Source organism: Grammomys surdaster, unplaced genomic scaffold, assembly GCF_004785775.1.
Source record: "Grammomys surdaster isolate TR1022 unplaced genomic scaffold, NIH_TR_1.0 129, whole genome shotgun sequence".
NCBI lineage: Eukaryota > Metazoa > Chordata > Mammalia > Rodentia > Muridae > Grammomys > Grammomys surdaster.
In genome coordinates this window covers 8,289,162-8,304,809 of record NW_021604587.1, presented here as the reverse complement: position 1 = coordinate 8,304,809, position 15,648 = coordinate 8,289,162, and the positions used below count along the sequence as shown (strand labels likewise).

Genomic DNA, 15,648 nt, shown 5'->3' with positions numbered 1-15,648 from the left:
AGTGCCTAACCTGGGTAGGAAATTCTACAGTGCCTAACCTGGGTAGGTCAGAAGACAACTTATAAGAGTCAGGTTTCTCCTTCCACCATCTGGGCTCCTGGGATGGAACTTGAGTCATCAAGTTTGGCAGCAACTACCTTTACTGGGCACATTGTTGGCACAGTTGTTTTCTTTTAAAATTTGGGTGGAGTTTGCCTTCCTTTGTTTTCCTTTCCTTAGTAAACATCCAATTTGGTTCTCTTTTCTTAGCCAATACAAAGTTCTGTCTGTGAAATGACTTGGTTTATGAAACCATTGCAGCCATAGAAATGTAGAAAAGAAAAGGTAATCACTGGAATAAAGCAAAAAGGTTCTCCTTCCTTTGTATTGAAGATTTTTCTGTTGAAAAATCAATAAAAATTGGAATTTTTACTTTGCTGAATTGCCAATTAAGTAACATTTAATTATTAGCCCATTTTTCTGGGCTGAATAATAGATTCCATTTAGATTGAATTAGTCCCTGTGACTTGATGATTGAAATGTTGAAAAGTTATTGATTGGTGGTTTTATATATTTTCAAGTTATCTCTATGATACTAAATTGTAGTATGGTTTATTGAAGGTTCACTTCATCTTTCTTTAAATGAGTACTGACTGTAGATGTAGCTCAGTGGTAGAATACTTTCCAGGCCCATGAGACACCCATGAGACCTTGCACATTCCTAGTGTTATAAAAGAAATAACAACAATGGCAAACCAAGCAAGTAGAATATTGCACAATTTAACATTTCACCAAAGGTGTTAAAATAAGCAAAAATAGTTTCATACATGCTAAAATGTTTTATTCTGGTATCTAGCTATATCTTACCCTGAAATCAGGATAAAGGATTTGATTTAGTAAAATTATATTAACTACAAATCTGCTTTACCACAGCAGCCTATTAAACTTTTCCTCCTCACCTTTTCGTTATTTTGCAGGTAGCTTTTGACTCTTGCTGAGAGAATGAATTCATCTTTGAATACTGCTCTTTCTAATTTTCATCCTCAGAGATTAGTTTCCAAATTACTCCGTGGTAGTTGTACAGATCTTTCTCTGTCAAAATGGTTCATTTATAGTTCTAAAGACTTTAACCTTGGGTTCCCATCCCACTCCCACAAGTGCACACATTAGGCATTTAAGTTATCAAAGACAGCAATCCTACCTTGAAGCTTGTATTAAAAAGTCTCGTCAAATGATTTTTTTGTGTGTGTGATGAATTTTCATTTTCCAGAAATAGCTCAAGGTGAATATTCTATTTTATAAATTCTTTCTAGTTGAATTATTAAGCTTTCTTCAAATAAAATTGCCAGTTTCCTCCAGCTTACTTCTTGAAAAAGGATTTTTAAGTTTACCTTCATGTTTACTTATTCTGACTTTTATTAGTACTGTAAAGACAAAAATTGTCTTTTTATTGCTTCCATGTAGAAATGAATCTGCCCATAAATAGAAAACAACAGTTTTCTTTTTTTTTCTATTAAGACTGTTGTTGGCTTCCCTATCCCTGAGACCATTACCTGAAGGCTGTACTTTTGGGGATGCAGACAAATGTTCACTTTCTGGGGTTTTACAGGCTCTAGAAACAATTTTGTTATAGCTGTCACATCATCTTGACCTGTCTCTGGAATCCATGTTGGAAACTGGATGCCTCCCTATGGAGTATTCAGCATGTTGTTGTCAGTGGGCTGGTCCCTGAAACAAAATGTTCAAGGTCTGATTCCCAGAGCCTGTGGTGACCTAACTTAGCCAAAGGACTAAGACAAGGAGAACATTTGGATTATCTGGTTAAGTCTGTAATCAGTGTCATAGTAAGAAACACGGGAAGAGCCAAGAACAAGGCAGAACATGGGGTGCTATGGCCACAAAGAGACATTTGGAACCACCAGAAGGTGAGAGATGGGAAGGATCCTCCCCTAAACGCCCTGATGGAAGCGAAGCCTGTCTGAGTTTTGGGAAAGTAATTTGTTGTTTCCCCCAGGTTTGTGATTTATCTTATTGGTAGATAAGGTTCCTTGAGTTCAGGAGACTAGGTTGTGTCTGTTGGGGTAAAGCTCCTTTCAACATTTACTGGGAGCTCATGCTCAGCGTGTAAGAAGGGAGGATAGGCTCTCTCATGGAGCATGTTTGTAAGGAGTGATTTCCTCCAGGGATAAAAGCTTTCAAGGGATGATTCTTAGAGACTGCCAAGAGTAGGTGTAGGAGACTGAAAAAACATACCGAGTGGGCAGTTAAGGGATTGGGTAGAAGTGGATATCTGAACACTGCAGAGGGTATTGCTGGTCAAGTGCACATTGTTACAGTAACAGCTCACAGAAGACTGAATGCTGGAAGATGAGTCTGCAAAAAAAGCATGGGTGGTTTAGTCACAAGAAGTCCTCTTGGCCTTGGGTATCTTATCTTAGAGATAACAAGGGGTCTCCCTAAGTGGTTTTTGTTTTGTATTTTGCATTTGAAAGGGATCGTTACTATTAAGATTAGAGAAAGAATTGGAGAGGCTAAATTTAAGACTTAAGCACAAGCCCAAATAAAGTATCAGTCTGTTTTCTTAAGAGATTCAGAGGATAAGATGAACATGGGATGGGTTAGTATTCTGACACTTGGAGGCTGGTTCTGCATAGAAAGAACATGAAGCATGTTTCTCTCACCCTAAGAAATTTACACTTGAAAATTTGGATATCTGTGTCTTTCTAACAGTACCACTTAGCTTAGAAACTGGTCAAACTGAGGTAGTTGCTCTAGTTCTAGAAAGAAAAAATAAACAGTCATTAGAGGTGTTTTTTAATGCTCAGTGCTCTGAACAATCTTAGGCACATGTTTTGAGAATAGTGTTTTGTGGGATACAATAAATTTGTTACTGATTTGTATGTGTGTGTGAGTATCATAAAAATACAAAGGTAGATGTGTTTCTTTCAAATATCAAGCATTATATATACCAAAGCCAGTTTAGGAAGTAGCGTTTTATATTTATGTACTTACATTTGCAATCTTACAGTTGTCTAGTTCTGTGAAACTTCAAACAAGTATTAATCTATACATTTTAGTTTAAAAAAGAAAAACATGGGATTGAGTTTTCTTGCCTAATTTTTAATCATGTTTTAAACATACCCAAAATTATTCAACCACAGGAACACATTTTATTATCTAAAAAAAAAAAAAAAAAAAAAAAAAGAGGGTAAATAGAGTAGATTGTAGTCCTGTGGTGCCTCCTCCTTAAGCATCTTTTTAAAATAATCTTTGCAATGCTGCCCTCTAGTGATAGCTTTCTGACATGCATGATTTCTGAGAAGTGGGCCCCATCTCCATATCTCACTAGTTCTCTGCCTTAGCCTGTGTTTTCTTCCTTCTCACTCATCACTTTTGTTCATTATGCCATGGCTTTTATTATTGAATGATACTAGGGAGATATCATGAGCTCTGGAACAGAAACCTAAAATTAATCATGACTTGTCACACTTTCTTGTATTAGCATGTACATTTCTTAATTATCAACTTTATTCAGTTTAAAAATTTTACACATTGAGTGTAGAATTTTTTATATTAGTTTCCTCCATAGGTGAATAATGTCCTTTTATCAATGTCAATTTTATGCTTTAGAATTTTTCTCTTCAAATATTTAATTAGATTATAACTATGTTTATATTTGTTTTATAGGCCCTGTAATTTGTTTTGAATTGTTATTTTCTAACTCTCTAACTGAATCAATTAATCTGTTTCTTCCTTTTTTTAATAACTTGATTTTGCAGTCTCTCTATTTCTCTCTCCTCCCCTCTCTCTCTGTGTATGTTTACTGTTTGCTTCCTAGTACAACTTTGACTAAATGCCATTATATATATCTACACAGATAAAGTTTGTAATTACTTGAGTTTCAATAAAATGGACCTGTAATTTCTGTAATTTCCTTGACTTAGTTAGGGACCAGGGATTTGGCTTGGTTGGTAAAGTGCTTGAAGAACAAATGTGAAGACCTAAGTTGGAATTCTAAACATCTGTGTGAAAGCTGATCTTGATGACATGCATTGGTAACCGTACGAGCAAGACGAGCAAGGCAGAGCTCCAGTGCTGCCTGACCACTCAGTCTGGGCTCAGTGAGGGACTGTCTCAGGAAATAAGGTCAAGAGTTACAGGAGAACAGCATTCAGTGTTGACTTCTGGCCTCTCTGTGTGCACACCTATACATAAAAAACACACATATATGCACAACAAAATAAAAACTATTTAAAAATATTTAGGCTATTTTAAAACTATGAAATATGTGTTTTTAAAATATTGGTAAAAGAATAAATTGTGTGATTTATTTCTCTCTTTTTTTAACGCTTTGGTATCTTGTTCATTTGTCAGTAAGAAGTAGGCAGATTTGTACTTCAGTTGTATTTGATAACTTCCCAGTTGAATTCACATCCCTTTCTGACGTACATCTATATAAATTTGAGGTTCCTTTTCTGAAAATACACTAAAATTACTCTTGCTTGCCTGTAACTGTAAACTGCTAATGAAAGAACACTTACAAACACATACCACTATTTAAGCACACTTACTTTTTTTTTAAAGAAGCAAAGTGGCTCAAATAGGACAAAGCTCAAGAAACTGGACAAAAACCAAGTAAGACTAAAGCTGTTAACGTTACCAACCAGTTGCTCCTGTCTGTTACTATTTTTGTTTATTTTTAGACAGGGTGTCACTGTATAGCCCAGGACGGCCTGCTGGAGTTCCAGGCCCATCATCACATTCAGTGTCTCTTCTCTCAAATAACTGAATACCCTCAGTGTGTCTGGGTTTAAACTCTTCCAATGCTAAATAGAAGGCTGCCATGGATGGAGATACTATCACAATAAGAGTCTAGAATAGACTCTTAATAAGGCAAGCAAACAGCACACTGGGTGCTGGCCATGTGCACACTCCAGTAAGACCAGACTACCCAGGCTTGCTGTGCTCAGAGGTTGACCTGGACCTTGTAGGTTATTCTTAGTTTATTGGGTTTTCTTTTGTTTCATATTTGCTTGTTCCAGTATTTGTTTGTTCCACTATTTTGTAATTTGGCAAGGTCAGAGATTTAGTCTAAGAATGCTTAGCTATACCTCAGACTGTCTCACTCAAATGTTTTTAATCCTTCTGAACATATGCCTAATTTCCATCTACAATTATTTTAAAATATACAGTAAGTCAGCTGAAAAGAGAGGTGGGACATGGGGCTAAGGACTGCCACCACCCTTGGGCATAGCACTGATGAGTGAGTTGCTCAATGATGGTGGGGAGGACCAGCTAGTAAGTCTTCTCCAGGAAGGCCTTGCAGCACCTAAGGCATTGCTGGTACACCACCTCGAAGTCAGAGTCATTGCCATAATAGGGATCTTCAATAATGAGTTGTTTCTGTGGATCATAGCTTCCAAGTAGCTCAATTTTAGCTTTGCAGTTTTTAACTTGACTACTTTTTCTATTCAAATCTCTCAGATTGCTTTCATCCATACATAGTATATAATCGAATGTTGCAAAGTCTTCTTTTGTAATCTGTCTTGCCTTATGGGCTGTGCTAATGCCATGATTTCTTAGGCAGCTGACAGCTCTTTGGTCTGGGGGCCGGCCCATGTTCCAGTCGGAAACGGCGCTGCTGTCAGTGGCCCAATTTGAAACCTTTTCATCAGTTACCAATTTTCTGCATACTGCTTCTGCAATGGGTGACCGGCAAATGTTACCGAGACACACGAACAGCACTGACTTGGACCCAACCTCTGCCATGTTTCGGTGCAGACCCTGGAGCCCAGAAACCGCATCTGGTGATTTTTTTTCAAGAGTGCATTTTTCTTTTTTTAATGGATATTTTATTTATTTACAATACAAATGTCATCCCCTTTCCCCATTTCCCCTCCCTAGAACCCCTATCCCACCCCCTCCTCCTTTATGCTTTTATACCATTTTAATTACATGCATGTATTAAGGTCAGTTCTATGTTGAGGGTCTAGCAATACGATAGATGTAAATAGTCATTTTAAGCAGCATTTAAAATGTTTCTCAGGCATGGAGGAACAAGGTGCACTCTCTGTGGGGTATAAGGTAATATGTATATATAACTGTGATATACATTGTTTATGACTAATTCAACCATTGTGTATTTAGTAGAATTATATTTGAGTTATGTATAACTGTTGTTTGCTTGTCATTTTTTTCAGTTCTTAACATATTTTACTTATACTTTATTTGATCTTAAAACTTCATTATTGATACTTTCATAGTGAGTTTTACTTTTGTTAAATAACAGTGACCTTTTCTAATAAATCTTACAGATCATTTGGCTATCCAAACTGGGGGAAGAAGAAACTTGACCCTGTTTCCCACTATGCACAATTACTGAAAATTTAAATGTGAAAAGTAAAATAATGAAGCCTCTAGATACCTTCCTTGTCTACAAATAGGCTAACATTTTCTTTTTTTTGAGTTACTGTCTATAGTGAGGAGAGCACTGGAGTTCCTTCGAGGATTGTTCCTAAAGAAAGGAAGCATAAGAAGTATTTATTTTTTTAAAAATTAAGTCTTGTTATTTACTTTTATAGGTTTATGACTTTTCTTTGTGTCCCTAGGTCATGCATATATTTCTGGCTATTGCTTTTCAGAATTGTATAAGCTTTTCTGTATTTTTCACACGTTCATACACATAATGTATTATACAATATTTAACTGTGGGGAAAAAAGGGGGCTGCAGCGGTGGTGGATTCACGGAGGCGATCCACGCGGTGGGTCCCACATGCAGGAGAAAGGTCTAAAGTTCCAGCAGAGGCATGCCCCAATGACACGAGGAAGGGTTTATTATCATGGCGGATAGTGGATGGATCTGGAAGTACGCCCCCCTAAAACTCAGGGCAGTCCTAAGCTAAATAGGGAGGGAGGAAGGGGGAGGTTCTGGGGAAGCATGCTTAATTTGCTCCGCCCTCTGGCCTTCATTAGTATGTAAATCCCTAGGGCCTGAGGCCTATGGTCACGCCCTTTACCTGTGCACTTTATGAGGGGCTGTAATGGACTATGTAACTGAACAATGTAGGTCTATGGAGACGAGACTGAGCTTCAGGACTCTGGGTTCTAGGGGTGCGGCCGAACGCTTGCCAGTGCTCACATAGAGTCTCGGGGTTCTAGGCCCATGTCCAACCATTAACCAGAATACCCTTACACAGTCTCACATTTAACCTTTTATTACTTTCTATCACCATCGTCCTTTCTCTCTTGATCCCCGTTTTTCACCTAGTTCCCCAATGGCTATACCATTAGAGAAAATGACCCTCTTTTTTCTAGCACCCATTAACAGTCATTAGCTCTTTAGGAAGGGGTGGAGCCTCATGGTCACCTTTATGATGAGTTTGATGGAAAGCTGGAGGGCTGAGTCTTGGGCAAGTATCCATACTTGCTGTGTGTTTATGGCTGTAATGGCAGTGTCACATCTGGATGGTGGCATTTCAGGACTGTCTTTGCTGTCCTCTGGCACATACTCCTTTTTCTCCTTTCTCTTGTGTGATGCTTCTTGGTTCTTGAATGGAGAAGTGGTGTTGATGTCCTGTTAGTCACTTATTCCCTCTGCTTTGACCAGATAGAAGTCTCTTCATTAACTATTACCTTTGTAGAAAGGAGCTTCTCTGTCCCTTCCTGAGAACTACACTAGTTTATGGACATAAGCATAAATATGTAGAAGGCAGTTTGATACATTCATTTAGGGAAATGATGGTCAGTTCTCCTGCCTGGACCTATTCCCTCTCTTACTATAGGCTTTTGACAAGGTTTATAATATCAAACATGCGCTACATCCATTCAGTCAGAATGGCTATATAAAAAATAGCAGATGCTGCTGAGGTGTGGAGAGGGGAACATATTTTCAGTATTGGTAGGAGTATAGAAGGATACAGTCACTACAGAACTCAGTATGGTCAGCTTGCCAAAATGCTAAATAAAGAATTTGTATATGATCCAGCTACCACTCCTGGACATATACTTAAAGGAATTTATATTCTATAATATATATACCAGCATATCCATGTTCAGCAGGAGTCTGTGCACCATAGCTTGGAAATGAAACCAGCCTAGAGTCCACCATCTGATGAATGATAATGAAAATGAGATATATATATGTAATAGGATTCTAGTCAGCCTTAAAGGAATGAAACTATGAAATTTCCTGGAAAATTAATGAAACTAGAAAATACTATACTAATTGAGGTAAAAAAGGCACAGAAAGACACTGTTCTTCCTTATATGAATCCTAGCTTTGAATATTGACTTCTGTATTCAAATTTAAGTTAGTATCTATAGAGGACAGAAAGCAAGAAAGGGGAGGTGAACAGTTAATGAGGAAGAACAGTAAAACACAGAGGATATGAAAGTGTGTGTGTTGGGAATAGATGGGGAAGCTAGGTGTTAAAAGGCTTATACAGGGTTAGATCAAGGGGATGAGGAAAGTGAAACTGGGAGAGGGTTAACAAAACCTCAAGATTTGTGATAAAGCCATATAGAAACATGCTACTTTATGAACACACACACACACACACACACACACACACACACACACACATATAAATGACATTCATAGTGGTAGCATTCATAGTGACAGTGGGTGCTATGCAGGTTGCTGTGAGAGAAAACTCATCAAGTCTCATCTAGCCATAGACTGCGTGTAATATAATACCTACTTTCCAGGCAAACTATGCCCTCTGGTCTAATAGTGGCATGACTATTTGGGGTAACCAACTGCTTTTGTGATTGGATTTAGAGGTCACTCCAGTGGAAGAAAACACACACTGATGCTATAAATCTGGCTTAAAATATTTTCTCGATACCACAGTAAATAAAACTAAACAACCATCAGTGGCATAAAGGAAAGGAATTATAACAGAAGGTTTCAATAAAAGATAAAACAAACCCAAGAATACTTACAGTGTTCATGCTTGACAAATAATTTTTGTCTTTATTATGCAAATGCATATTATTCAATTTAATGAAGACAGAAATCCCAGCCAAAAAATGGGAAAGAGTATTTAACAGGTATTTAATAAAAGATGTTACTTAAATGATAGAATGATTAGTTTTCATGGTCAGTTGGAGTTGACTTGGACATCTAGAGCTATGACTATGCAGTTTAGTTATGGAAGGAAGACCCACCTTGAATGAGAGTGGCACCAGTGTAAAAATTACTAGTCACCAGGTTAATGCTGATTAAAACCATAGTAAGGCAACCTTACAACACTAAGTAGAATGGTTAAAAAGAAAAAGATGAAAAACATTACATTCTAGTAAAATATGCAGGACTATGAAACTCCAATTCTGCTTCTGGAACATTCATTTCTGAAAATTATCCATCAGTGTCTTCATAGAGGGGTATGTGTGTGTGTGTAGTGCATATATCCAGCAATTTTAATATGAATTGAGAGAGAGCTAGTAAACAAGAAATAACTCTCAATGTTTTTATTAAGAAATACCTGGAGATAAAAATGTCCATTGTTAGTAAAACTGATACATTGTATCTTCCAGCCAATACTGTATAGCAATGAGAACAACAGTAAAACACAAATTATAGCTGGATGTAGCAGCAAAGAAAATATGCAAACATTTCATTGATCATAGTAAGCCCACAAAAAGCATGTTGTGTATTATTTTATGCATATGAAATTCAAAAGCAGGAAAAACTAGAATAAGACTTCAGGACAGTGGTTACTGTTGGGCGAAAAAAAGTGGTGCTGGAGTCTTTTATGTTTAGTGATGCGCTTCTCTCAACACAAGTGTTGGTTACATATGTATATTGACTTTGAGCTATTTTAGTGAGTTGGTCATGGCCTCTTGACTCTTCTGTGTGTGTGTGTTTATATATATATATATATATATATATATATGTAAAATGATTCTGTAAAAAAGGCCATTGAAAAACAAAATGTTTCTTCAGTGAGAAGACATTCAATTAAATTAACAATTTAAATCCAGTACAGTAAAGCCCTATTTTTATCACCCACTAAAGGTGCCAAAAATTAAAGTTCACTGCCAGCCTCACACTCAATCTCATCTGTGTGTCCTCTTTGAGTGGCAGGGTATTTTAGAAACAGCTCTTCTCTCCCCAGATGCAATAAATGAAAATCACACAAATCCTTGTGTTTTATTTCCTTCAACTGCAATTTAAATTTTTTTCATTTGCTTGTAATATCTTTTACCTCTTTAAATATTTTACTTCTTTCTTCATACTATTATTTTCCTTTTTTTTTAAAAATACTCATTTAGTAGGCTTTGAGGAGTTTGGCTCATTTTCATTTGTTGCATAATTGTTTTTACACCTAAGTTTTAATGCCTTGTTTCTATTATATGTATATGTATCCTATGCTCATTTTATTTACAATTTATTTTTAAAATTACTTTATATATATATATGCGCATGATAAGTGTGTAGACAGAGTGTACACATGCCACAGTGCATGTGTGGAGGTCAGAGGACAACTTTGTGGGTTCCCAGTCAATAAGTCAGGTTGTCAGGTTTCTGAGGCAAGCACCTTTACTTACTGAACTGTCTCACTGGTCTTACACACACACTTTATTTATAATTTTACTGAAAATTATCTTTTAAAATTTCCAAATACTTGCACATGTTTTTACTTTTCAATATTAAGAATAAATTAAATTCTAAAAATGTACATAGTTGAAGCAGGAAAGATATAACTTCTCTGTTTTTCCTCTCAGCCTTTTTATTGATGTTGTTCATGATTCAGGGTAAACATTAAGTCACTGTAAAGTTTTATATTTTACTTAGCCTCAAAAGTTAATCATGGTTGAATAAAATACATGTGTTCCTAGGAGGAGTTAGTTGTAGGCTGATCTTTAATTTTGTGGCCCTATTTACATACATTTATTCACTCAGTCAAGTCTTTATTGAATATCTGCTGAATAAGAGGCACTACTCTAAGTAGGAAGAAAGAAAGAAAAAAGAAAAGAAAAGAAAGGACAGCCCTCTGTCTTAGCAAGCTTTATGTTTTGGGGGGCAGGTGGCTGATGAATGAGTAATAATACATTTTTGTATTTTGAAGGATAATTGGAAGAGAATAAATCTGCTAATCAGATGAAGTGATAGAGAACGGCAGGTAGCAGTTGGGATTGAGGATGTCTTCGGTTGGTCATAGAAACATTTGAAGCAGTACCGTTTACTCTGAAAGTTGGAGAATTAGGGTAGAAAAGAACAGGAAAGAAAGTTGAAGACTAGAAAAGCCAAGTTAAGAGTAGTACAGGCTTGAGGTTAGCCAGTGTCCCAGTAAGGTAATAACTTTATCCTTTTGGGGTTGGATGTCTTCATGTGCATTTGCACTTCTATGTGTGTTCTTGTAGAGGTCAGAGGTCTTCCTAAATCATCTTATGTATTTGAGATGTGGTCACTCACTGAACATGGAACATACAAATTTGACATAGCTGACTGACTAGTGAGCTTCAGGATTCCTCCTGTCTTCGTCTCCCAGTGTTATGTTTACAGGAACTAACTGCAATATTCAACTTTCTACATAGTTGCCGAGGATCTGAACTCAGGTTCTTATGCTTGAGCATGAAATACTTTACCCACAAAGAGACATCCCAGTTCCAAGAACTTCCATCATTAAAAAATGTTTATTTAATGTTCACTGAATTTTCCTTTTATTCATTTTGTTGTGCTAGGGATTAATATAAAGGGTCACTCATGCAAGGCAAGTACTGTGGACTGAGGTATTTCCAGACCCTTACTTGGTTTTTATTCTGAGATGGCAATCTCACTCTTCAGACCTTTGACTCATTTTCATCCTGCTTATCCTCCATAACTGTAGGAATTTATGTAGGTCAGCATCACTAGCTTGCCTGCTTAATAACCTTTTTGGGTCAATCTATGAAATATTTGAAATACAGTCATGAACAAAAGAGGTAATGTTTTGTTTTCATAATCCTTACGTTTTCCCTAGAACAGGGAATCAGAAGGACAAAGTATTTTAGACTATGTTAAATACTATGAAGAAAATAAAATGGATAGTGTGATAGAGTGAGGAGATGGTGCAGGAGGTAGGAAAGTAGCAGAATGCCTTCTCAAGTGCTGGCATTTAAGAACTTGGAATTTGGTAATACATACTGAGGAATTGGAAGAGATCCTAGGGCCAGGTTTCATTTGGGTTGGAACTAAGGGGTAGAAATCTGGGTAGAATTGTTTCAGATCTTGTATGGTATAATAAGCTTAGACTTCTTTCTTTTTCTTAAGAGCAGTGGAAAACTGTATAGTGGCATAAGACACATTTGCTTTAATAAAAATACCAGTTAGTTCAGGACCTCAAACAGAAGTTACTTTGTTATGAACAACTCAGTGTGAAGTTGCTATTTGATTCTTTTCTACAATGTTGTCTAAAGATTCTGATTTTTTCTGTCTTAGTCTTTACCTGATACAGTTCTATTTTCTGTGTCAATAGTTCATGCTTCCCCAATGTCTACCTGTCCATGATTTTGGGCTTAGAAAAAGGAGAAAATGGATAACAATTTTCTTTGAACCAGAACAGAAAGGGACAGAGGTCTTTGGTGTGGGAATGAGGACCATTAATCTTTTTTCTTAGTTTTGATGAACATAGTGCTGAAGATTAAATAAAAGGCCGTCTTCTTAGGAGAATTGATACTCTTAAGAGACAGCTGAGTGCCAGTGAAGTCAAGAAGCTAAGGAATCATTTAAAGGATATACTGAACATATAATGAGATTTCTGGTCTCAGAAGTCACAGAAGCATGCACAACAAGAAATATTTGAGAGAGGTTCGAGGATGGGAGAAGTTGAGTGTATACAGAAGGAGAATCAGTATTTTTGCTACTTTTAGTGTGTACTGTCAATCCATTTATGCCTTGACATTCTTGCTCAGGTTACTGTGACATGTTTATGGGTTTACTTAAAAAAGGAATGTTTTAAGATATGTATACAGGTAATATATTTGTTGAACTTTTATGTGTCTTGGTCAGTTAATCCGATATAACCTTTATTTCATTGATTCATATATATTCAGATTTATTGACAGATTTTAAAAATATTCATTGTTTATGTCCTTGCTTATGTATCTGATACCTTAGTAATAAACCATGAAAACATTGTCTTGTGTAATCCTATGCACTGACTAAAAAGCAGACAAATTATGTATCTCACGCTTCTGTCACTGTAAAGCTATCACATTTTCTATTTTATTTTATTAGAGAAGCACATGAATTCTTGTACAAAAAGGTTGCTAACTATTATGGGATTTCCTTTGAATTGCATTTTGTGTGGATACACTGTTGGTTTTATGTCACTGAAGTAAAGCCCACTGCTAAAGAGTCTTACAATTCTTATTTGTTGCTACTTATTTGAGTTGTATGGATTTGTTTAAAGTTTGTTTTAAAAATTGTATACAAATATGAGCAATGGCTTCAAAACAACTATACAATTTTATAAAACAAAATGAAACACATAAAAAGTACATTGTTAAGTTTTTTAGTACTTAGTGGTGATTTAGAGATGCTTATGATTTTATGTATAATTTCTGAAAGTCTGATGTTACACAAATCATTGAAGGAAAAGGCAGGGAGCACATTGGCATAGAGATCTAGGAATATAAATAAATGTCCAGATACTCTATGAAAATTTATATTTCTGAAATATCCTAAAGCTTGGATCTTATAATATTCCTTAGTGCCTCAAGATGTACTTATTACGTCTAATCTGATTTCTCTAATAGCACTGATATCTAAGTATAGTTGTGCAGTCCAGCATCATTAACATTCTGAGCCCAGGTATTCCTTCCTTGTTTGTAGAGAGGTTCAAGGAGATATTTTTGAATCAGTAAGTTAATAGTTTTAACTTTGTGTGGACCTTTTTGTTTGGCACAAGGTCTTACTATACAACCCTGGCTTGGCTTGCCTGGCTCTCCCTATGTGGATCCTGCTGGTGGTGAACTTGTAGTCACCTTGCTGAGTTGTGAGATTATGGACATGGACTACCAACTATAGCAACTTTTATGTTTTATGAATGAACATGTTCTATTGTTAGAATTCTAGGCGCAGTTAAAATTATGTCAGTGACTTGAAATGTAGGCTAGTAATGTAGAAGGGCGGTCCTTTCTAATATAATGAAAAATAATCTAAATGCCTTGAGCCCTCCTTGAAGGGATTTTTGTCTGGTTCTTTGGAATATAGATGGCAAAACTATATTAAAGATTACTGTTGCAGTAAATAGTTAAAACCGCCGCTGGTCAAGCCATCTAAGCTGCAGTCGCTCTGCCTAGCTTAGCCGCCATGTTTCTTGGCCGCAGGCCACGTGCGCACCTACAGCCAGAAACACCAGCCCTGCCACCTACGAGTTGTCAGCGTGGGAGATGGCTCAATCTTCCACACTGTCTCCGCATGGCTGGGCATTGCCCAGACCGTACCACCATCCACGCTGGCCCAGTAGGAAAATGAGACTCTAATGCTTGAATTATCCAAAAGTTTATATGTTTGGTAATGATCCGTAACAAAATGCCCATACAATCAGAAGTGTAACCCAATACCCAACCTAGATATGCCAACTACCTTTGACTGCTACAGACGCGTGAACATCCACCTTCATTGCTCTTACATCTCTGCCCTCTCTAGCTGTTCCCCTTCCTTTTCCTCTTCTCCTCCTTACTCCTCCCACTTTAGCTCCTCCTACAGATTACAGAACAATAGATAGAAGCTTTAAATTCACTGATTTGTGGAAGCAGGAAATTAAAACACCATGTATATATTGTTACCATTTCTGTATAGGAACTTGCATTAATTTGTATACCACTCTATTATTCACTAAAATATTTTAAATGGTTAACTTTAACATTTCTTTTATTTTAATCTGTTTTTTTCGTTATCTCCCCTATGCTGCATCCAATTTTCCTGGTTTCTTTCAGTAAATGAATATTTACCATGTGCCAGTAATTGTGCTATGGATCTGCAAGAAGTGAGTTACGGAGAACTCAAGAATTTAGCCGGGAAATTCTCCTTTACAAGTTGAGCATCATTTCTAAAACAAGAATAGTCTGTATAGCACATGGAGTGGAGAATTAACAAATGCTCTGCCTTGATACTGGTTGCTAAAGGACACATAGGAGGTTATAACAGGATGAGAACATTTGTAAAGATGTGGAAACTTTAGAGACTGGTCTTGCAGGGCAGGGTGAGAAGCAAATCATAAAAATAGATCAACAAGACAGGAGAGGGCCTAGGGATGGTATGTTTTGATTTTATTGGTTTCTATGTGACAATTCAAGAAGAGAGGATGAATTTGAGATAATTTAAAGTAAAATTGGTAGGATTTGGACACTCAGCTGGATATGAGTTAGGAGAATTTAAATTATTCAAAATTGTAGGAATCGAGGGATGACTAATTGGAAGAATTGAGGAAGATACAGAATCTAATAAGCCATAAACAAAAAATCAGCCATATTCAGATAAACTCAGACCTTCTAATCTGGTGGTGTCTTCAGGCCTTATCCTTTCTATAGTCTTCTCAGCAAATGATCACTTCCTCACTGCTTACTGTTTTAAGCCAAGGTTCTATATTTTATCCTTTTACTCCTATTTAAATAAAGCAGTATGGTTTTACAGTCTGCATTATTATTATTTCTTCTTCTTCTTCTTCTTCTTCTTCT

At 36.6% G+C, this 15,648-nt stretch overlaps 1 protein-coding gene and 1 pseudogene across 1 annotated transcript in view; one reads left to right on the top strand and one right to left on the bottom strand.

Moving 5' to 3' along the window:
* Macrod2 (mono-ADP ribosylhydrolase 2) overlaps nucleotides 1-15,648 on the top strand; it is a 1,849,434-nt gene that overhangs the window by 23,727 nt on the left and 1,810,059 nt on the right. The gene's annotated exons all lie outside the window — the stretch shown is intronic.
* LOC114610287 lies at nucleotides 5,275-5,748 on the bottom strand (annotated as a pseudogene).